The 23,782-nt window shown below is 36.3% G+C and overlaps 1 long non-coding RNA gene across 1 annotated transcript in view; it reads right to left on the bottom strand.

Moving 5' to 3' along the window:
• Positions 1 to 21,931, bottom strand: part of LOC116963166 — a 31,754-nt gene extending 9,823 nt beyond the window's left edge. Inside the window, exons 1-2 of the long non-coding RNA XR_004407985.2 lie at positions 21,861 to 21,931; positions 17,478 to 17,547 (exon numbers count right to left, since the gene is read on the bottom strand). This is a non-coding gene — a long non-coding RNA (uncharacterized LOC116963166). The remainder of the gene's footprint in view (positions 1 to 17,477; positions 17,548 to 21,860) is intronic.
• Between the last annotated feature and the right edge of the window lie 1,851 nt (positions 21,932 to 23,782).

The raw sequence follows: 23,782 nt of genomic DNA, 5'->3' as shown, positions 1-23,782 counted from the left end.
AATGACAGGAAATAGCCATCTACATTCCTCTTCCAAGGAAGCTACATCACATACACCTAAATTATCTACAGCAGCTATTTAAGTAATTTAGTTTTTACAAGTCTGTATCAATAGAGCTTCCAGTTCTTTTAAGAGTCTGTTACAATGTTTAGTTACAAAGAAAGAAAGAGACTTATACCCAACTCAGACCCTAACTGTTACAAAAGTACACAGAACTTATCTGCTCTTCAGCAGATATATAAAACCAGTCTATCACTACTGCCTTGTACATACCAAAAGAATGTTAGCACATCACCTAAAGCTTGAAGCAGAGGACAATTGTTTCCTATTCTTGCTGGTTTTCTTTATGACAGTGCAGTTCCTTAAACAATACTGATAATGGGGAAAAAGAGTAAGAGAATTAATAGTCAGGGAGCCACTTAAGCTGCGAAATATGTATTGGCATGACTGCTATCAAGCATAACACTCAGAACTGATCAGATGCAGAAAGCCTTAAGCTTCAATAAAATTCATACATCTTACCCTATCCTTCTACAAATGTAATAGTGTATTTCAAAGTACTGTATGAAGTACGGATCATTTAAAGCATCCAAAGCTGTTATGTAAGACCATCAAAAAGGCACATTAATGATTGGTTAATTACTTCACTAAATTCACCTATGGGAAAATAATGCACTCTTTTTGTTGCAGCTGCTGAAAAACAACTGTCTGTTTTGCATGGTAAAACTGAAACTCAGTAGGGACAAGCTGTTCCTGGGCAGCTGCTATACTTACATGAAAACACTCAGTAGCTTTTGAAAGAGCTGGAAAAAGATGTGGAACTACAGCTGCACTGTATTCAAGTGAATTCAAGTATAAGACGGTTGCAGCATACTACATTTCCGACTACTGCATACTACTGTTATATTTCCCATTAATACATGAAGGAAGAGAGCTGGTACAAAATTTATTTTTGCCCTCTAAGCTTACTGGGTATTATTTTGTTACTTTCTTGCTTGCTGTTTTTGTACCTTAAATTTGGACCAGGAACTGCTGAACACACTTTGCATTCTCAGTAACACCAAACACTCGCATTAGAATTCTAGCTCCACAACCCCGTCGCTGCAATTACCTTTTAAAATACCCAATTTAACTCTCTCAGCTATGTAAAATGACAATGGTTTCTACACCTACCATACAGGGAACCCTGATTAGATTATTTAGAAAAAAGTACAACTATAATGCTTACAAGGCATGATCACAGAACAGTGTAGTTCTCCATCAAAACAATCCAATATGTAGAACTGTACAAACCTGAAACTGGGTTATCACAACATTTGTAACTCAAGGTGTAACTTATATATACATAAGTTAAATGTAAATTTTGGAAACAGACAGTATTTAGGGGGTGCAATACATAATATACTTCCACAGAATATTTCTTCTCTTCAAAAATATGTTTTCAGAATATACAGCTAATTATGGAATTAATCTATAGGTTTAGGTCTTGCAGCCTCAAGGTCTGTGGTATTATTTAAATGTATTTCTCCATGAAGCTATTGTATGCATTTATGTCTGAATGAGAAAAGATCCCAACCAAGCGTCCTGGGCTCCAAATGATACACTCAATATGCCATCTGAATATCCACACAATATGTGTGTGTGTTTATTCAGGAAAACAGGAGTATGTGCACACATACAAATGTAAATTTAATTTGCTATACTTACATACCTAGGCTATAGTACGATAGCAATGTTGCTATGGGAACAAGTTCTCAACAAAAGTAGGAAATCACACATGACAAGCAGCACATTTTTGGATGGTTTCTGTACATGTTATGTCAGGGTAGAGATGAAACATGCCAAGGCATAAGGCTAACTTAAAGTCTTATATGCCCTAATCTGTAGTGAGATTCCATTGACAAATTTGTATTTCACTTTTTTTTTTTTAAGGATTCTACAAAGCACCACTTGCTTCCAGCTGCAGCCTTCCAGGTATGCAAGAACTCTTTTCCCTCATCTTTATATTCTTTACCTTTCATCTGTAATTTCCTATCTTGTCATCAGGCCCTCTCCTTTTGTTTTGTTTCCCCCTAAGTGTATTCAGAATGCTCATTTGCTCAGTCATTCTTCCTGTCTGTACATTGTATACCTCTTTCTCTTTTTTCTTTCTTTCTCATTCTTTATTACTGTATAAATTTTGTTTCAGGACATTTCAATCCTCTTTTGTATTTTTTGCAGTCTACCTTCTCTCACAGTGTTACCTCCTGACAAAACACACAGCACCATACACATTTCCTCCAACAGGGAGGCCTACATACATACAGAGCCACAGTAATAATACTTGGAGTGGTACTTTTTCATAGAACAAAATGGAATATGTATTTCTTCCTCCCATTTCCTCAAAAGGCAACATAAGAGAAACAGTCACTTCTCTCATAAAAAGAGGCCTCTGGGAATCCTCAAACAAAATGCACCCCCAGGAGTGAATTCTGCTTTCCCTGGTTCAGTTTCTGCATGGCTGGCAGAAGGGAGGTGACTGCCCAGGAGACTAAATTACCTCAGTTAGTACTTTATCGATAATAGCAGATGTTACGTAGAATTATATGGAAATAATTTGGGGTGATCTACAGAGAAAGTAAAACTAAGTATTCAAAGACGATAACCTAATCCAAGTTTGGTTTGGGATACATTTATATGATTCAAACTAGTTCTGTGAATTTAATCTGCATGTCAAGTGAAAATCAATGCAAAGATTTGCCCTGGACATTATCCCAAACCCTTAAACATGCATTTACTGAAGACCGTAGACATGGCTTTAGCATTCTTAGAATCATGTCACAATGCCATATTTCAACACTGTATTATTTTTCTAAATAGATATCATAACTGCTTTTTGTTTTATGTAGTAAATGAACTATAGCAAAATAAGGTACATTTTCATTTGTTCTTTCAAAATCCCTCAATACATCCATTTTGCAGGGTTTTTTTCCTACTATGTATAGTAGCAGATATGATGTTTTCTGTAAACTGATATAACCTTTACATCCCAGTAGAGTGTTTCAAAATCTTACAAGTCCCAAAGCCTTGAAACCAAAAGGTACATGGGCAGTCAGATTAAGAACAGCTAACAACAGTGCCAGTGCAGCAGCAGTCTAGAAATCTGTTTCATCAATTCCTTCTTCTTATATGTCCATGAAAATTTTATTAAAGATTTTTGTAGGTCTCGACATAAAAAATGGTATTTCACGCCTTAATAAATAAGACTTAATATGCATTGAAGAACTCTACAAACTAATTACTTGCATGAATAGCATCCTGTCCTCAGGTATAGAAGCCATAGTATACCCTGACATGTCAAACGGCTAGTCAGACATCAGCAGTGTGAAGAAAACGTTATCTGAAATGGAAGGTAATATATTCAGCTCAGTTCTACTTTTCCAGTTTTTTGATTTCTTCTTGTTCCATGGTTAGTTCTCTGCATCAACATTTGCAGGAATCTGTAAGTCAAATATAGACTTTTTAAACTGCCAGCAGCTCAAGTTCCATCTGGGATCTGAACATTCAAGCTGAGCTCCTTCTGCTGCACACAATACTTACACCACCACTACCAATAAATATTGTGAAATTAGAATTCTGCAGACAGATTTTCTAATGATCTACCGGCAGAACAGAACAATTTGCTCTTTCACACTCTTACTATTACTCTAATTATAATTTCCATAAAAACTAATTTTGTAAGGTAATATTTTTAAATCTCAGTGAATCAGAATTTTAGTCAGATAACCCTAAATTCATGTGCATACTTCACAAATATTTAAAAACTATGAGCATGAATGGCATGTCTGTATGAATATCCATTGAACAGGTGTATAACACCAATTTGGTTGAGTGATAGTGAGTCATATGATTCACTTTTTGGCTTTGCTCTAAGAAGCAAATAATAGCTTTTTGTACAATAGTAAAATTCACTTTTCTATGACTTATAGACAGTTCTCAGCGCCTATCTGGGCTGGTGTGCTATACAAGTGAAACACTACATTCCTCTTAAAAGGAAGAATCACAGGCATTTTATTGTAAGAAGGTAAAGTTTAATGGCTTCCACTGAGGTTGGTCAGAGCTACCTCTAGACTATAATTATGAAAGACCTAAACTGGATCAATGACAACTGATGTCCACAGATTCAGTCAGCTGCGGACAAAGGTCTGCTAATGGGTATAGCATAGTTTACAGAAATACAGAAAAATCAGCTCAAGTTTTTAAAATATTTAACATGCAACAAGAGTAGTGTTATAATTGGCTTATACATATACAGACAGAAGACACTTCTGAGTGACTCTGTTTACACTTAATGCATTCAATTAATTAAAGCAAGATCTGCAGTTTTCTACTGTATGACAACTGCCATTAACTTTCAAATAGTGTACTGTATTTTTGTAAGAGATTAATCTTTTCCATTTATACTCAATTAGTTCAACTGCTGCTAACTCGTAAGTACAGTGATTCTGAAGTTTGCCATCGTAGTAAGATTACTCACTATAAAAGCCACTTCCCTTCATCTAGAATCAAGAGAAAGTTATATTTGTCTGACAAGTACTTTAAATAGTTCCCATTTCAGATTAGATGGCTGCCAGACCACAAAACAAGCTGCTCTACACTGCTTCGCCTGAAACTGTTAAAAAACGAGGTTAATTTAGAAAATTGACACAACACTGAAAATAAATATTCGAAACACAAAGAACTTGGATATAGTGAGTTTCTTAATTTCTCCCTCCTGTTTTGATCAAAAAGAATGACATGTCTTTATGTGAGTTACTGTGTGAGGAGGGGAAAAAAGGTACCAGGTATTAATAAAATCAACTTTGTAAAAGGACTTGAACACCAAAAAGCTCATAGGAATCAAGAAGTTTTCAACCTAAAGGTTCTAGTTTAACATTACTTACATATTGGTGTTGTCCTTAGGACAAAATAGTTGGCTATTAGAAGGGCGGTTCAGTTCTTTTCAAAGCAAGAATGATTTTAAGATGGATGTTAAGTGGGGAGGTATTACAAGTTCTTTTCCAGGTTTCATCAGATTCCTAAGACTACTGTAGAACATCACCGTGGGGGTGTATTTCAATCCATCTCTCTTGAATGTATCAACATGTAATCTCTTCAACCCATTATCCTTGTTTGTTAGAACTGAAATTCATACATAATTTGAGACTGATGCTGACCAAATTAAAATTTTTTAGTTAAATCCATGATGTGGATTGGTGACAAAATCTGTAAATCATGGTTATTGACTAAACACTTTGAGGATATATAGAGCATAGCATCCAATGAAAAAGACACTTTGTGGCTCTGGTTCAGCAAAGCAAATAAACATGTTTAAAACCTTTACTGAAATAAGACTTAGGAAATATTTTTTGAATTTTACTTTTGCTTAAATCTTAGTTGGGGGACAGAACCACGTCCCCCAGTTTTTGTTGCTTTATTCAGAGAAAATTAACTCATCTGCACAATTTGCTCCTGAGTTTTGACTATTTAACTCCAAACATTGGAATAATATTTCTGAACATAATATTTTTTTTATTTCAGCTAAGAGAAGGAAAGAAAATTGATTACTGTGGCACTATTAGCCTTAGTTTTTATAACTGTTGATACCTCCTACACTGCCCCCAAATACAGAAGCCTTTTTTTCCTCACAAAACCACAATTTTTAGCAACTTTCTGCTTGAATTCATGGGATCCCACCTCTGTTTGTATGATAGAAGCAGAGTAACTCAATGTTGTCATATTCAACTTATTACAAGGATATTCCATAGCATTACAAAATGTACTCTGTAAGTATTCTTTACAAAATATCTGGAGTTATTAATTTATTTCCCTACCTGTATAGATGCATTTAGAAGCCTTTAGAAAACTGTTTCTCTTTGTAATTTAATTTCTTTGTCAATATAACATAAAGTGTCCACTCTTACAAAGGACACTGCAGGTATCAACATCACCTGAGGCATAGACATCAAACCACATGGTTGTAGCTGGGAGGACAGTTTTGTATAGATATGTATCCACAGACAACAAGTTCCTGAAGAGATTACTAGATTGCAAATATTAAAATAGTCAGTAAAAGCAGAAGTAAACATTGTCTCTTCACTCTACTGTATATACACAGTATATTCCTGAACACCCAACGTTTCAGAAAATCCACTAGCTCTCAAAATATACTGTTGATAAAGCTAATATCAGGATTTTGCAGTGTTTCGCTCCTTTTGGGGAATTTAACACTAGATGGCAGATCACACCATGAAATGTGTTATGAAGTGTTGGCAAACATTGCTTGCACTAGACCAGTCATTTAAAAAGCTCCTAAAATCAATAGAGTAACACTTCTGTATCAGTTCCTTCTCTTATTTTTATAAGGTATGCTTCAACTCTGTTTTTCACAGGTGACTGAAGGATACAGAGGTGATATAACAGTATTAAATACATTAGATCAACTTCTGAATAAGGCCCTTAAAGAATAAACTTCATACAATATTCATAGCTAGATGCTTCTCTTCAATTTACTACTAAATTTATCCTATCAGGTTTTATTACACCTTAAACATCTATTACATTAGCTGATGCTAAAATATAGTTCAATATCCACAGGAGAGTCATAAATATTAAGTTATGCTTTTCTTTCACAACTTTTTGCAAAATAATGCCACCGTATTTTAGTTTCACTACTGATGCATCCCTGTATAAAAATTTATTTTAATTCACAATTTATTCCATCGAGTGTAACTACCAAATTTGGAACTCAGAGCTGACAGCAACACAGTGATTTATTCATACTGAAAATTAGTAAGACTATAAAATTGTACTGCAGCTCTCCAGACCTCATTTTTTAATAAGTAGTATTTTCAACTGATGCCTCAATTAACATAATATAAAAGTTCATACACATACTATAGGTAAAGGCATGTGAACAAAAAGAATTATCAACTAAATCAAATACTATATATATCATAAACACATTAATTTTTCACACAAGCTAAGTTTTCTTCTTTATTGAACAGAAACATTGCAGAAACTATTTGTATTTAATGAACCTGTAATAAACAGGTTTTTCCTTGCTTCTTATGGAAGTACAATTATTTCTAGATATATTGTTTCTTATTTAAGAGGGATTTTATTACACTGGAGATATTTAAATCATGTCTTATACATCTTGGTCTTAATTTTACGATTCTGCAGGAATTTTATTTCTTTAAAATACAACTGCTTGTAGAATTCATATATATTTTTGTGTGAGATATACAGTTAACAAAGGAAGAATTTACACTAAAATAAAAATAAGCCTTTACCCTATCACACAGTCTTTATTTATTATCTTCCCCACAGTCCTTGGCAGCACAGTTAGATTTCATGAATATGGCAAAAACTGACTATAAAGATAATAATAAACTCTGGTTTAAGGATATGTTAATAATGTTTTTTAATTCTTTGTGAGTAGTCCTTAATAACTTTCAAGCTTGTCTTGTTCTCCAGACAGGACTACTGTGCTGAGCAATGCAGATAAGGAAGGGTACCAGTGACCTAGCATACAGAACTTAAAGCACAGGTCCAACAAACATGAGATTGATACTCTTTGAAAGCTCAGAATTCATGGACTACCAACCCTCTAACATCTTCATTGAACACTGGGATATTTTACTGCATCTTGTTCTTCACACAGTTCATACTTCTGTAAACTGTACTTCTAAATCTGCAGTGCAGGACACAATTTATATATTTAAACAGTTATCTGCATAAACAAATGTTATGATCAAACCTATCAATAAATGCACCAGACATAGGTCATAATGAACACATGGTGACTCCTCCCACTCAGTTATCAAGTCATGGAAAATCCTTATCAGTCCTCTTTCTCTTCTACCTTCTTTCTCCATTAAAGAGTCAATATTCCAGTCCCAAGAATGCAAATTTATTTCTGCAGTTGTACTCCCCACATCACGGCTGTACAGTGCTAGCATAATTTTTAACAGTAACCTTTTCTAATCACAATGAATCCTGTGGTGAAAGCTTTACTGCTCAAGGTTTGAAGCTTTCTAGGCAACCAGTATATTTTATTCACAAGGCAACTACTAAGTGTATTTTTAGATCTGTAAATAAATATCTATGATTCACTTAGGTATTATATTTGTGATGCATGGTTGCATAAAAACCTTTAAATTAGACCTGTATTTCATATGCCTTGTAACAGCTTGAAAATATTTAAGTAGGAATCTAGCAGGCAGAGTATTTTTAAGCTACACTGATGTCAGATGCATGCATCCTGTAATAAAACGCAAAATAATCTTTGAGTAAGATTTGGCATGCACTTCTTTTATGCTCTCTACCCCTAAGAATAAGAAAGAGCCTCTCCTTTCAAAATGGGAGATAAAGTAAGATGTTGTAGGGAAATAATTCAGTCAGTGGAAAACAATGCTTATAGTTGTCCTCATATAAAGGCAAGAAATAAGAGTTAGGACATAGGACAAAATGTATTTTTTTCTGGAAAAGAAAAATGATCTATAGAACTCCATTTCATCTGAGACCAAAACCTAAAATGTTTTAAATGACAATGTAATTGTGAGACAGAGAAGTAACATGGTTGCCATGGCTGCCTTCAAATGCCTCGATAGGCTTTCCATTCTTTATATATAACCTTAATTCTGAATTTATCTCTGTTACTGCCATATCAGCTGTTTTTCTTCAGAAGTCTACTCCGCTGCTTAATCTCTTAAACTGGTAAGGCAAGACAACCTTGGGATAATAAATCTCACCGTTCAACGTTTCAATTCAACATTTACATGTTAAAAACAAGACTGGAAAGGAGTACTTTAACATCTAGTTCCTTTGCTATGCAAAAATAACTGTGGTTAACAGTTACAGCCTTACTGATTTTGTTAGCATGATTTTTCTTCTCTGGGTAGATACCCAGCCTAAAACAAGACTCTCTAGCTGTATAACATGATTTTCTCCACTAACACAGGAAAAAAAGCCCATGGTTCTCTACAGCTGGGCAACCAACATACTAACCATAGCTATTTTGGTAGCAACAGCACCTTACAAAGATGTGGGCTCCACAAAGATAATGTGGTTAAAACTGTATCACTCAAGGAGGTCAAATTGTCAAAAATAGCTTTCCCTCAAACACAGTAATCAGGCTTGTATTTGTATGTTGAAATTACAGGCAGTTTTGCATTGCAAACAGCTTTGTGGCAAACCAAAAATATAGGCCTTTTTTTTCCTTCCCAATACACACATGCTGATTTGTGTTGTCTTTTTGGTAGAAGGAAATTTCCTCTGTCTTTAAAAGAAACCAATCCCTTAGTAAAATATGTTGGGACACTGAAATGACAAAATAGTAGCTAGGATAATGTCATCTAAAGATAACCTCTCTCCTGTCATGCTGCTGTGGCTATAACCAGCACAGTCCCTTGAATTCAATTATTTTTAAAGAAAGATCCTGGAAAGAGTTCAGTTTCCAACAAAATTACACTTTTATTCAGGCAGTTGAGTGTTTGCCATTTTTTCCCTGTCACCTAAGGTCCAAAATGGAAGTTGAAGACTGGTCACCTTCATGAGCAACTGATGCAAACAGATGGAAAAGCCATGGTCACTGTTATGTTGTCACATTGTTAGAGTGCTTTTAACATATTTTATATAGAAATTATGTTTTAATTGTAGCATTATGTCCCAGGATTGGACAAATCAAATAGAAACAGTAAATATTAGGGAGATCTATCTCTAATCTTAGTCAGCACCCAGATACATACGGCTACAGACACTGACAATTATCAATCGGTTTGAAAAGACTTCATTTTACTTGTGTTATTCTAGTTAGTGATCATGTTAAATTTATAAGCAGAAAATCTAAGGATGTAAAAAGATTCAGAGATAATAACATAGATCTGGACTAATGACACACTCCTGTACTATAAGGACAGCCGTCTAGGCTTTGAGGATAACTATCGCTTATTCTAAGGTCACTGTAGTATCATCCAGTAGAACAATCATATGTGCAAACTTTAAATATCAAAGAACAAAGAACATGAAACCAAATAACCAGATTAAAAAGCCACTTTTTCAAAAATCACTGAAACTGTGTGCTTTGTACTTTACCATTTCAAGCCCATATTTTCAGCCTTCTGTTAGCAATCAAAGTATACAATTATAGGGAGAGATTTTTCAAAGAAGTCAGCAGTTTCCATTTAGAATAGAAAAGCAAGTAGCTAAGTTTCCTAAAATGCTGATCAACAAGCAAGTTCCAGTCAGTTTATGTTTTTTTAAAATATCACTGTTTAATTTTGGGGTCTAAATATGAATTAAGCTCTTGTGAAATATGATCCTCGATGCAGTGTGGAGAATAGCTACTTGAAAAACATTTTCCTTTAAAATGTAGTTGTAAAAAACCTAAAAATACTCTGAGCAAGTTGTCATCTAGTCTCTTACTGCAACCACAGTATCGCGATGACTGTACTGCAGTACTACCTTATATGCAGCAACAAAAGCCCTACAGATTTGCCAACATGGAAGTAGAGATCTGTGGCATGCCAATTAGATGCACTCATAAGTTTTGCATCCTTAATAAACACTAGGTAGCTAAAGATCTGGTGGGTTTATCCTAACAGTACTGATTTCTGTCTTCCATTGTAAAGGGTGTATTTCTTTTTAACATCCTAAGTGTATAAGTCAGCAAAAAGTAAATGCTTCAATGCTGATCACAGTGCAAAGCTTATTACAGAGGAAATAATATAAGACAATGTACATGCTTGGATCAGGAATCTGTTCACAGTAGTACATAGAATACTTTTCAATGAATAAACCCCAAATACCCAAAACTGACACTTTTACATCATCCATTCTTTGCACAACAAACTCAAATAAACCTTAATTTCAAAATGCTATGGAACCAAAAAGCAGATCTTAGGTGAATATATTTTCAGCAAGCATATGATGCACGATCATCAGATGAACAATCAGTATTTGGATAAATAGTATCAATCCTTTACCTTTTAGAAGAAAACAATCTTTCCCCTACTCAGTTATAAAGCACTATGTATACTGCAAACAAATTAACCCAGAAATTACTGGAATTACCAGAGAATAAAAATGAGTCATTTGTAGGCCTGTACCCTCAACTTGAAGTACAATATGAAGTTCCCCAAAATTAGTTCCTGAAAAGCCTTTTGCTATATGGAATGGAATGGAATGGAAGTGACCTTAAAGCCCATCCAGTCCCAACTCCCTGCCCCAGGCAGGGCCCCCTTCCCCCAGCCCAGGGGGCTCCCAGCCCCGTCCAACCTGGCCTTGAACCCTTCCAGGGAGGGGGCACCCACAGCTGCTCTGGGCACCCTGGGCCAGCGCCTCGCCACCCTCACAGGGAAGAATTTCTGCCTTACATCTAATCTAAATCTGCCCTCTGTCAGTTTAAAACTGTTATCCCTTGTCCTATCCCCACACCTCCAATGAAGAGCCCCTCCCCACCTTCCCTGTCCCCCCTTTAAGCCCTGGGAGGCCGCTTGAAGGTTTCCCCAGAGCCTTCTCTTCTCCAGGCTGAACATCCTCAACTCTCTCAGCCTGGCCTCACAGGGAGGTGCTCCAGCCCCCTGATCGTCCTCATGGCCTCCTCTGGATTGACATGAGCAGGCCCATGTCCTCCTTATACCGGGGGCCCCAGAGCTGAACACAGCACTGCAGGGAGGGTCTCACCAGAGTGGAGCAGAGGGGGAGAATCCTCTCCCTTGACCTGCTGGTCACAATTCTCTTGATGCAGCCCAGGACTGCAGGGCTGCTCTCCAGCCACTCCTCGCCCAGCCTGGATTTGGGCTTGGGATCACCCTGACCCATAGGCAGGACCTTGCACTTGGCCTTGTTGAACTCCATGAGGTGCACACCTCTCCAGCCTGCCCAGGTCCCTCTGGATGGCATCCCTCCCCTCCAGCACCACACAGCTCGGTGTCATCGGTGTGTATTGATCCCACTGTCCATGTCACCAACAAAGATGTTAAACAGCGCTGGGCCCAACACCGACCCCTGAGGAACACCAGTTATCACTATCACTGCTCTGCACTGGGACATTGAGGCATTGACCGCAGCTCTGAGTCCGACCACCCAGACAATTCCTTATCCAAGTGGTTCGTCTGTCAGATCTGTGTCTCTCCAATTTAGAGACAAGGGTGTTGTGCAGGACAGTGCCAAATGCTTTGCACAAGTCGAGGGAGATAACATCTGTTGCTCTTCCCTTATCCACCAACACTGTAACCCTGTTGCAGAAGGCCACCAAATTCGTCAGGCACAATTTGCCCTTAGTGCAGCCATGCTGGCTGTCACCAGTCACCTCCTTACTTTCCATGTGCCCCAGCATAGCTTCCAGGAGGATCTGCTCCATGATCTTGCCAGGCATAGGGGTGAGACTGATGGTCTGTAGTTCCCTGGGTCATCTTTATTTCCATTTTTAAAAATGGGGGTTATGTTTCCCCTTTTCCAGTCAGTGGGTACTTCAGTGGACCGGTACAACTTCTCAAATATGATGGATAGTGGATGGCTAGATATCCCATTCTAGGGATGCTGAGGCCCCACAGAGGTTTTGTCTAGATCAACACATCTCAGACTCACGGTCTCAGTTCAAGCTTCTTACTAATCCTATGTTGAACAATGCAGTTTTAATTTGAACAGATCTCCTCTACCTATCTGAATTTATCTTACTCTTCTGAGGAAATAAAGCTAAGAGCAGAAGACTACCATCACTCAAGAGTGTAGTTCATGCAGCTATGGAACTACTGAGCACTTTCGTTTAGTGTGTTTCAATTTAACTTTACAAACGGTGTTCTCCATTTTTTGCACTCACTCAGACTACGTATTTAAAATATATTATACTCTCCCAGTAAAGAATGATTCGTTCTCATTCCTCCTCCTAAAATAAATTCAAGTTAATGTACATTATTATTATGGATGCCTAGGAAAGTAGAACACATAGATCTAGAACTTCTGAGTGCTCTTTCCCTGATTAAGTTATTCACATTAGGTTAAAAACTTTCACTTAGGAATTTGCAGAATGTTATTGCCATGGCAACATTAAAGAAGTGAGTCCAATTTTTGGAAAGACTTGTTATCGAGACTTTTTGCAGTACGACAAGCTAGCAGTTCAGTTCTGGGACTCAGTGTTGCTTATCATGATCAAGAATGAGGAATTAAAAGAACTATGCAAAGCACTCTTCTGGACACTACAGATGTTCACACATTTAATACTGGCCTAGGAACAAAGTGGAAATCAAAGGTAAATATTTAAGACTACAATGAGCAGACTATCAGTATATTTAAAAAAAAAAAGTCAGTGAACTCCCTCAGTATAGAAGAGCATGAAATGACAGCAGGAGAGGGAGACATTGTGAAGCCTGCCATTCTTTGAGATATTGTAAATTTATGGACTGGTACCTTCAAAACTAAAAGTCCACTGAAAATCACCTGACTAAGTAAGACTGGACTCCAGCTTATTGCAAATTGAATTTATTACCAGAAGTAGAGATCTGGGACTCTCATTCTGCATATGAAAAATTTTCCAGTAACTCTTTTGAAAGGTTTAAATAAACAAGAACCATTTGTTCAAGAAAAATGGTATCTCTATAAGTGCCATAAATGCCCAGTGTCATTTTATCCACAGCAAAATGCAAATGAATAAATTTAAATATCTAATACCAGAAAGATTTTTTTTCAACATATGTCAGCTATACCAGGCTTAACTGAATACCATATGCCATGAAGACACAACTTGCATTCATATGCATATACAAGTAGTGTGACATTTTGTTTTTATATCAAATTAATATTTTGAAGGATATTGAAGAAATGGTAGAGCAAGGGTAAAAATCAGATTGTTAATTAGATTAGCCTTTGGCATTCTTCTTACCTAAATTTAAAAATATTTTTATTTTTTATAGGTCTGTATAATTTAAGAATAGTTCTTATAAAGAATAGGAGGCAAGATTATGGATAAACAAAGGTATCAGGAAGATTTAGAAACAGATACCATTTAATAAAATCCTACCAGATGGAAGCCACCCTAGAATTGATTTGAAATTCATATGTTTAAAACCACAGAATGGAAATTTCCAGTTACATTGAAAGCCATGCTATTCAATGGCTATTGGGACTCAAAGAAGGCTGGAAATCTTTGCTCCTCGGTGTACCTTTAGAAGCCGGGGCAGCTGTCTTGCACACAGCCTTTCCCTCCTATACTTTTGGAAACTGGAACCACAATCTCACACTTTATTTACTGAACTTTCTCTGTACTTGCTTCATCACTGAAGGCTGTCATTATAGACTCTCTCTCTGCATAATTCCATGCCAAAAGGCAGAACTATTTATGAACCTTTGTAGCAGCAAAGGTTAAACAGGGATACTGATAGGAATTCAAGGAGTGTGTTAGCACTCAGGATCTTGAGCGGATTTCTTTAGACAAACAAGATGTCAAACAAGAACTAACTGCAAATATTATGTATGTTAGTCCTAGATGATTATATCCAGCAGAATAAAATGAGCTGTGATTCATTCACTTTACTTCCGTTTTTTTCATTTTCATTTCCAAATGGACCCCTAGTTTGAAAAGGATTCTGTTCCCTGATCCTCTCTATGATTTTCCAAAACTGGAACACATCCTTGAGGTGTTTTCATGAAGAGTAGTTTTATTTTTTCACTGGTGCTTGTTTTTGAAGGATCAGTGAGTAAACGATGACATATATTTACACATCTATTGATGTGAGAAAAATAAGGGAGTATTTATTAATGGTGGTATTGTAGCTGTGATGATGTTGGGATAGAGAAAGAATGATTTTATAGCCAAAAAATTGAATGAACAAAAAGATGCTCTGCAAATAGAAAACTGTCACTAAAATATAAAGCCAATCTGGGATGTGCTAACTAAAGTGCTAACTAAAATCAGACATATTTAGCTATTAATTTTGCCTTGGTAAAACATAGTGATTACCTACCCTTACCGTAGCTGCTCTTCAGTTTATTGCTTCTTACAACACACTGGTTTTAAATGCAAAGTAATAAATCTCTCTACAATAATATTTTAATGATGCATGGCTGTGTGTGGGAACATAATCTACTGGTGAGCCATCATTATGATCCTTCAGCTGTTTACGGTAGGAAAATACCTGGTTTAAAAAGCGATGTGTACACATGACTGTTCACAGCTTAACTATTCAATCTCATATATTCTGCTAAGGATCTTATTATTAGCTGGACTTTGATTTTCTAAATTCTAAATTTAATTGGAATTTGGAAGACTTACATAGTACTTGCATGCCAATTGGAACCTTAACTCTTAATTCACAAAATGCTACTTTTGGTCCCACATGCCTTTTTTAGGCAGCCACCTCAAGAAATTAAACACCGAAGTAACTGGGAAATACTACACGGTTTGAGTAGGATATACCAGCTTTTGTAATTACAGAAAACCAGGGAAATACGACTGAACATTTCTACACATTTTTCATAAACAAGCAAGCTAAAATAAGTGAAATAACTATGTAACTATGAAAATATAATCCTATCATTGGAATTCCAAGAACAGCATAAGCAACCTACATTCCTTTTTTCTCCATTTCACATAAATCTCTTGCTAATCTTCTACAATATTTCCATCTAGAGGTGAACTCTCACAGGAGTACAGAACATACATACATAAGAATCACCAAAATCAAAATGAAGAATGTATAGTTAGAGTAACCAGAATTCCCCACAGACCACACTAGATCTCACCAAGTTACAAACTGAAGTGCCATTACGTGCTTTAAAACAAGTTCTTTATTCCATTTGTGCTTCAGAAGAGGAACTGTGTTAGGTGTATTTAAAGTATAGTTCCTTTTACATGAACAAAAGCAGTGTTCTTCATTCTTCCTGTTCTATGTTTAAGCAGTTTCCTTTCTTGCTGTGGTGACACTCACACAATCTTAACTCACATGTGATGTATGATCTGGCTCATAAACTACCAGATTTATTTTGATATAACTGACTATACATTTAATGTGCAAACCTAGATGCTAAAAATATTCCGCATTTCTACTCTTAACTTTTCTGTTAAGATCAGCTGAATTCGCTTAGAAATGGAGATAGTATTACTTGAATATTCCAGACTTTGAACAAAATGCTTATCATCTAAAACTAAATTATTTGCAGTTTTAAAAGAAGAATATCTGTGTTTATTACTATAACTGCAGGTACAGAAAAGACCTATTTGTCAGTTTGGGATGCATAATATAAAAAAATTTAAAACATCCATGCACTTCAAAAAATGTAATTAAATCAGCTGTCTAAGCCTGGGCTAAGAAAAGGATGTTAAGATATAGTATGATGTCGTATTTTATGCTCTACTGCAGTAAAATTAATTTTGAAAATGAGCTGGAGGTTAAAAACTTCTCTAAAACACATAGACACCCTTGGAATTACAATCGGTTATAATCATTAACCTTAATAAAAAAAAATCCCATAAATTCAAGATAATAAAAAATTAATACATCTAAAGAAAGAATACCAAGTGTCTGAACAGGATTTTTTTAGCACAGAGTTAGAATTAAGTTGTTCTTTCTTTATCTGATCATCTTTGCTACATGCAAGGAAAGACCAACAGGCATGGATTACTGTCATGCTCCTGAAGCTTTAGTTAACTTGAAGAGATTCTCCATAATCCTTTACTCATAGCAGAGATGATCCTAGCTCCAGAGTTGCTCATGGAAACACTTTATATATTTAGCACATAATGAGGAAAGAGGTTTTGGACAAGACAAATACGTAGGGAGAGGGAAGGTTGTAAATTATTAAATGCTTCAAGAATTATGCCTGTTACTAAATGACTGCACAGTTAAACATGCTGTATCTTTTGGAAAGGGAGGCTATTTTGAAACAAAGCAATATTCAAACAGAATGTTGAAATAAGTCTAAAGAACTAAGGAACTCTATCTCTTGATAGGTGCACACTAGAATATTCTACTTCATAAGCATCAATAAAGACACATCCTAGCTAGGATTGATCAACATTTTGCCACAGCTTTCCTGCTACTAACAAACAAACAATCCAGATTAATGCTAGCTTGGATAGACTTTAAAATGCTGCAATATAATAACCATATCCATGAAATAATCTCTTGCAGAGTTTTGATACCTCAACATGCTTCTGAAGACAAAAGCTCAGAATGTAAACCTGTTTTTTCATATGATACTTTAAGTCAGACCAGATGGCAAAACAATTTAAAAATTATGACTTGCTAAAGCCCTCACTTTATTTTCTTTCCTACTCTTGATTTTTTGTAAAGCTTCCACTTAAAGGATATTTGTAATAAACATAAAAAGAAAAATCTACTTCAAACAGCACTAAATTGGGTATGTCTCTACATAACAGAATACTTAAAAGTCAAAATCAACATTCCAAATCAAATGTATGTTGTGCATCTTTTTGTTACTGGTAAAGCACATCTTACCTTTATTTATGTCAATTATGTGCATCATCATAAACATTATTTTCTCTGTGAATTGCTGTTCCTTGTAAAACTGCAAAAAATAAAAAAAGAAATGGTCACATTCTACTTTCTTAAGGTCATAATATAAATTGTCACTCCTGTTACTATAGAAACAGAGTGAATTTCATCATTCTAATGCATGCAGTGATAATTGTTTTTATTTCAGTCTATGGATAGGTAGTTAATGGTGCCAGCTGCAGTTAGCACAGACACAGACTATTGTCATCTAAGCACAAAGCTGATGTCTCCTGTTCTGTCACTGTGAGCTTTCCTAACCATCAGCAATTCATAGGGGAACATTCAGGCAGAAAGAAGAGCTGTTCACAGGTCTTCGTTCTGTGGCTGAAATAGAATTCCCTGCAGAAATTATGTTTTCATATGAAAAACAAATAAATAAGGCATGGCACAGAGTGCTTCTTCAGATTGTCCAGCCAGGTCGTTGCAGAAAAACTGAATTCTATGGGGCAGGTTATGAAATTTGGATTGTATTGAGAAAAGGTTCAGTTGACATCCTATACATTCTCTAGAATGTACAGCTAGATATCATAAGCTTACAATTAACATAGGTCTCTATGCAACTGCATGTTTTAACCTTGATTTTATAAACAGATCAACAGGTATTAAGCAAATGTAAATACTGAAGTTCTGTGAGATCACAGCTATTATATGTATGCTCAAATTTAGGATCATTTAGAATACACAAGTGGGTAGTAACAGAAAATAAAATCATAAGTGAAAGCAATAAGGGATAAGAAGACCGCTATCCAAATTCCTGGGCCATCAAATCCGTTTTAAAACTGATTTACTCTAAAATAAGCAGTTAATGGCCCCACAGAACATTATGACATGTAGGGATCACTGGTGGTTTTGGATGCCATCTCTCCTAACCCATAAACACACACACTTGGCTAGCACTAACAGTTTTCATCCATCTATTGTATCAAACTTTAGCTTCATCTTGATTTAGGAAGTGTATCACACTTTTAGTTCCTCTGGTTATTTATTTCATAGAATCACAAAGTGGTTGATACTGGAAGGGACCTCTGGAGGTCATCCTCTCCAACCCTCCTGCTCAAGCAGAGTCACCTAGAGCAGACCATGTCCAGATGCCTTTTAAGTTATTTGGCCAACCTGCTCTGGTGCTCAGTCACCCACACAGTAAAAGAAGTATTTCTGTATCTTCAGACAGAACCTCCTGTGTTTCAGTTTGTACTCACTGCCCCTTGCCATGTCACTGAGCACCACTGAAAAGGGTGTACTTCTACCTTTGTTACACTCACCCTTCAGAGATTTATGCTCATGGATGAGGTGCCCCTGGAGCCTTCTCTCTTCTAGGCTAAACAGTCCCAGCTCTCTCTGCCTTTCCTCACTGGAAAGATGTGCCCAGTCCCTCACGCTGGACTCTCTCCAGTAGCTCCATCTCCCTCTTGCAGTGTGCAGCCCAGGACTGGACACAGTACTCCAGGTGTGGCCTCACGAGTGCTGAATAGTGGGGAAGGATCACCTCCCTCGGGTTGCTTACAACACTCCTAATGTAGCCCAGGACACCACTAACCCTCTTCACCACAAGGGCACATTGCCAGATTGTTGTCAACTTGCCATCCATCAGTGATCCAGTAAATATTTGCCAGAACAAATCAAACCTGAGAAAGCTTTGTACTTTCAACTTTTCTAACAGATAACAGTTGAATACTAAGTCTCACCTAAGACACTAAAGTTTTGCCTAAACAAGGTCTAATCATCATGTGAAAACAGCAAAAGAAAATCTACTGTAATCTGTTCTCTGACAATATGAGAGAATATTGTTCTTCATAATAGCTTTCTGTTAATTATCTAAACTGGCTATTTTCAGGATTATTTGAAGAACAGGAAATCACATGGGAATGGACATTACACAGGTGTTGGCACTGTACTAATTTACTTTTACTTCAAGATGTGTTCTACAATTTGCTGAGCTGAGCAACATGAGTGGAGTGCTCTTTACTGCTGTACAGTTAATAAGGAATAACTATCAAAACTGTTACTTATATTAAACATATTGTTATCACTTTTACTAAGATTTGGACTGAACAATGAAAGATTCATTCCCATTCAGTTATTTTCAGTTCGTGTTAATTTGGTTATAATTAATGGAAGCTATGGGGAATATAATCTCCTTGTAAGAGATGCAGTTAATATGTAGTTTAAATATTAATGAGCTTATTCTTTACAAGGATAACTGCAATGCTTAATGTAGATTAGCCAAGCAGGCAGGTTTTTTTTCTTAAAATTAAGATGCTTCAAATCAATAGATTTACAGGTTAACTGTAAAGCACTATTTTCTGTACTTAGCCTTCCTTGCTCAACACCATGAAATACATAAATTGTACACAGGATCGTATTTCCCTCTGACACGTATCTGTGTAATTTAGTTCTGAAAATCTCTCAGAAGTCAATAATACTGTGTGAAAAGCAATTGCCTTTTCCTGTCAATTTGCCCCATTTAGAATTGACAAAAATGCTGTAATAAATTAAAGCAGTGCATCATCAAAAATAGACATTTATGCAAAGTACTATGAAAACTGAATTATGACTAGAATTATACTTGGAAACATCTGTCTAGAGGTCCCATCCATGAGCACAGCAAATTATAACAGACAGAATGTTGAATAATTTGTGAATACCAATAATGACATTAACTATTGCTGGATAGATAATACGTAGTCACCAAGCCACATAACTCCTGTACAGTTCTTTCACTAAGCATTTCTCCTCAGATGCTAAGAATTTTAACGTACAGAGTCTTAGTCATGAGGTTTTGTGTAGTGTACCCTTGCACGTCTCAGACTACTGAGGTTTTCCCAATTCCTCTGGGATTCCTCACTCTGTTATTCATATATATATATGTACATATGTACCCTACTTATTTGGTATTTAGGTCACATCAGCTATGCACACACAGCAGCACCAAAGAGGTCACCATATGTCCAGAAGTTCCACATATGTTTTTTATGTATGTACATTCCAAAATGTATTTGATTTACTACAGTAAGCATATGCATTTGTTCAGAAATACCGTAGTCACAATTATACAATTTTAACAATATATCAGCCACACAGTAAGCACAGTCTTTTGGGGAAACACTAGGCTTACTGCATGTGTGCTCCATAGTGCATATAAATGTGCAACTTCCTTGTAAATTTCGGGCAAATATAAAAGCCCTATATTTTCTGAACCTACTTTTTGCAGACAGCCAGACTGGAAAGATTCTGCTGCAGTCCTATAAGCTATATTTGGCAATAATTCACTTCTCAGAAAGCATATATAAAACCATGTGAGAAGAAAAACAAGGTTCTAATTCTCACCCATTTGAAAAGAACCCAGTGGAAAGCAAACCAACAGTGTTCTCTGCAGATGTGGCTTTCTGCATAAAGTTGGAAATGACTGTGACTATGATTCCTGTTCTTCAGGCCCTGGCACATTTGCCCACAACCTGTCTCATTTGCTCAAGGCAGGCATTGAGCTGTGGCTTGGAATAGAAACAAAGTATGATCAGTGTAGTCCTGTTGGCTGTTTTTTGTTTGTTTGTTTGTTTGTTTGACAAGTGTCTGTTTTGAGCAGGTATAGCTAAAATAAATAGACCACAATAGGAAGAGAGTAATTTAAGCATATTTCTGCAGTCAACTTGTTATAATACTTTGTTATGGATAGATGTTAAATGCTTCACCTTCTTTAATAATTCTACAACATATCACAATATACTGTTTTCTGAGCTGAACTTGGTCAGAATGCACTGTGTGACAAAAAGACATATGAAAACTAGGTAAGAACAGGTAACATACAGTGATAAAGCACAGAAAGCACAGCAGTACAACTAGAATTTGGACAGCAATAGTCCATCAAAAGTGGCATTCTTTTCACATTCCAAATATCAAGTAGTGAGATCAGTACCTTCTGTTCCCCTAGGACTCTAGCTATCACTAACCAGGCACACACATATAATTTACAGCTATCAGTGTAAGAAGAGCAGGAAAAGTGCCCTTCCTCCAAAAAGAAGCAAAACTGAAACATGTAAAAACCACTTGTAACATGTCAAGACAAGCAATCTATGAAATTTCAGGGGTGTTTTTTTAGTGAACCATAAAACCATACATGGCTGAATGAACTCAGACAAACCACTGGGAAAAATACACTGCAAAATACTTCTACATATCATTTTTGAACTACTTACATGCGGCTGCATCTCTTATTAATTTCAGGGAGGTGAGAGAAACTTTGTCTTTGATAAAGTTAATTAAGTATGCAACCTCGGAGAGATTATCCTGACACATGTTGTTGGTTCCCTCCTGCTACATGGAACGTACCTGTAAGGTCAGGAGAACAGTTACATTCTTCTATCTTTTATGCTAAGTACCAGCAGAGTAGCGATTTAAGGTCCTGACTGGGAAAGAAAAAAAAATAAAATAAAAAAATCATTATTATTCAGTCAAGTTTATGGTATTTACACATAGGTTACTTAATGAATAGTGACTATTTGAATTCTTTCTTGAACCTTCTTGGAACTTCACAGAACAATGCAGACAATATTGGGAAAGATCCAGTTCTTTCTGAAACCCAGGCAGATTTTGCACACATAAGAAAATCAATTTGCTTTCTTACAGGTATCTTTTGTAGGCAGCTGTTAATTTTCTTGATAGCTTTTGTGCTTTCATTGTATTTCACTACACTTGGCATGGTGGGGAACACAACAACAAATAGAAAGAGCCTCACGTGTATCAAATTCATCTGGGCATCCACAAAAACTGCTAGCCTTTTATTTAGTATCTGCTACAACAGCACTGCTCCTGCTCTGATATCTCCAATACCTTCTTTCAAGCTGTTATCTTTCTTCACTCATCCTCCTATCAGTGTTAGCAATAGATGAGCTTTGGTTACCATCGTATTTATGCTTTATCACCAAGAATACAAGAGCAACCAGGAGCAATTGCCTGTGACTTCAGCAGAGTTACTGCATTAATCTGCCAATAACTAAAAACTGATCCAGAAAATTGCACTTACATGAATAGTGTGATTGATTTTCATGGGCCCATGGCATAAATAAAAATGTAATATTTTGCACATAAATCTAAGGATTTTTAGGGGGGGGTGTGTGTCAAAGAACAAGAAGTTAACCATTTCTTTCATGAAGCATCATAATGCACAGAATTACCAGGTTGTTTCAAGTTTATAGTTTAAATCCATCCAGTTCTTCAGAGCAGTACCCTTTGTATTTTACCTACAATGAATTTATAAAAAACAGCAATCTATGCAGATGCATATTTTTAGCAAGATCCATCAAAAATATTTACTCCTCATTTCAAGTCTTTCTTCTACAATTTTAGTCATCAGTACATTTAGTGAATAAACAGTAAAAACTATAGTACATAGTAAAATATAACAAGGCGTCTTACAGCCGTTCAAGTAGAAAGATAAAAGCAGAGCATTTGGATCTTTTTCCATTAAGTGGCAAAGACTGATTAAGATGGCAAGTATACCTGTTTATACAGTATACACTTCAAAACAGAAATGGACATTTTTTTCACACCACAAATGTAATTGCACCAAAGTGACATTTTACATCTCTAAACTCATGTTCACACGGTCAAACACGATTTTCTATTTGTTCACAGCTGCCTCAATTACAGTCAATATTTTCAGAATTCTACTGACAAATCTATATGGTATGAAAAGTAAAACTTGGGACTTGCTAAAGGCAGAATTTATTAATCACTGAGTATGCATTTGTTGCAGGAGATGTTGAATTTCAGCCTCAAGTAATTTTTTTTTTAAATATTTTCTTTTTCAATGTAACTTTTACTATAAGCATTCACAAAGAACTTAACCAGGATTACAGCAGTCCTGCATCAGGCACTTTTGTACAGTCCTATCTCAAATTTCTGTCCCCCGGGCATCATAAAGCTCAGGGAGTCATGTTGCCAGTAGTACAGACAACATGCAGAAGTCTTGCCAGGCAAGGATTCCTGATGTACTGAAGCTGACAGTCTATCAGCTTAACTGAGCGTGCAATGTTATCTGCAACAATCCTAATGGTGAGTGCAGAGAGAAACCTTTTGCTCACAGAATTACTGAATGGCTGAGGTTGGAAGGGAACTCTGGAGGTCATCTTGTCCACACCTCTGGCTCAAGCAGGGTCACTTATAGCTGCTTGCTCAGAACTGTGTCCAGACAGCTTTTGAGCATCTCCATGGATGGAGACTCTACCTCTGGCCAACTTGTTCCAATGCTC

This window comes from Tyto alba, unplaced genomic scaffold (genome assembly GCF_018691265.1).
Source record: "Tyto alba isolate M040663 unplaced genomic scaffold, T.alba_DEE_v4.0 Super-Scaffold_26, whole genome shotgun sequence".
NCBI classification, from domain to species: Eukaryota; Metazoa; Chordata; class Aves; order Strigiformes; family Tytonidae; genus Tyto; species Tyto alba.
This window is presented reverse-complemented; position numbering and strand designations above follow the sequence as displayed.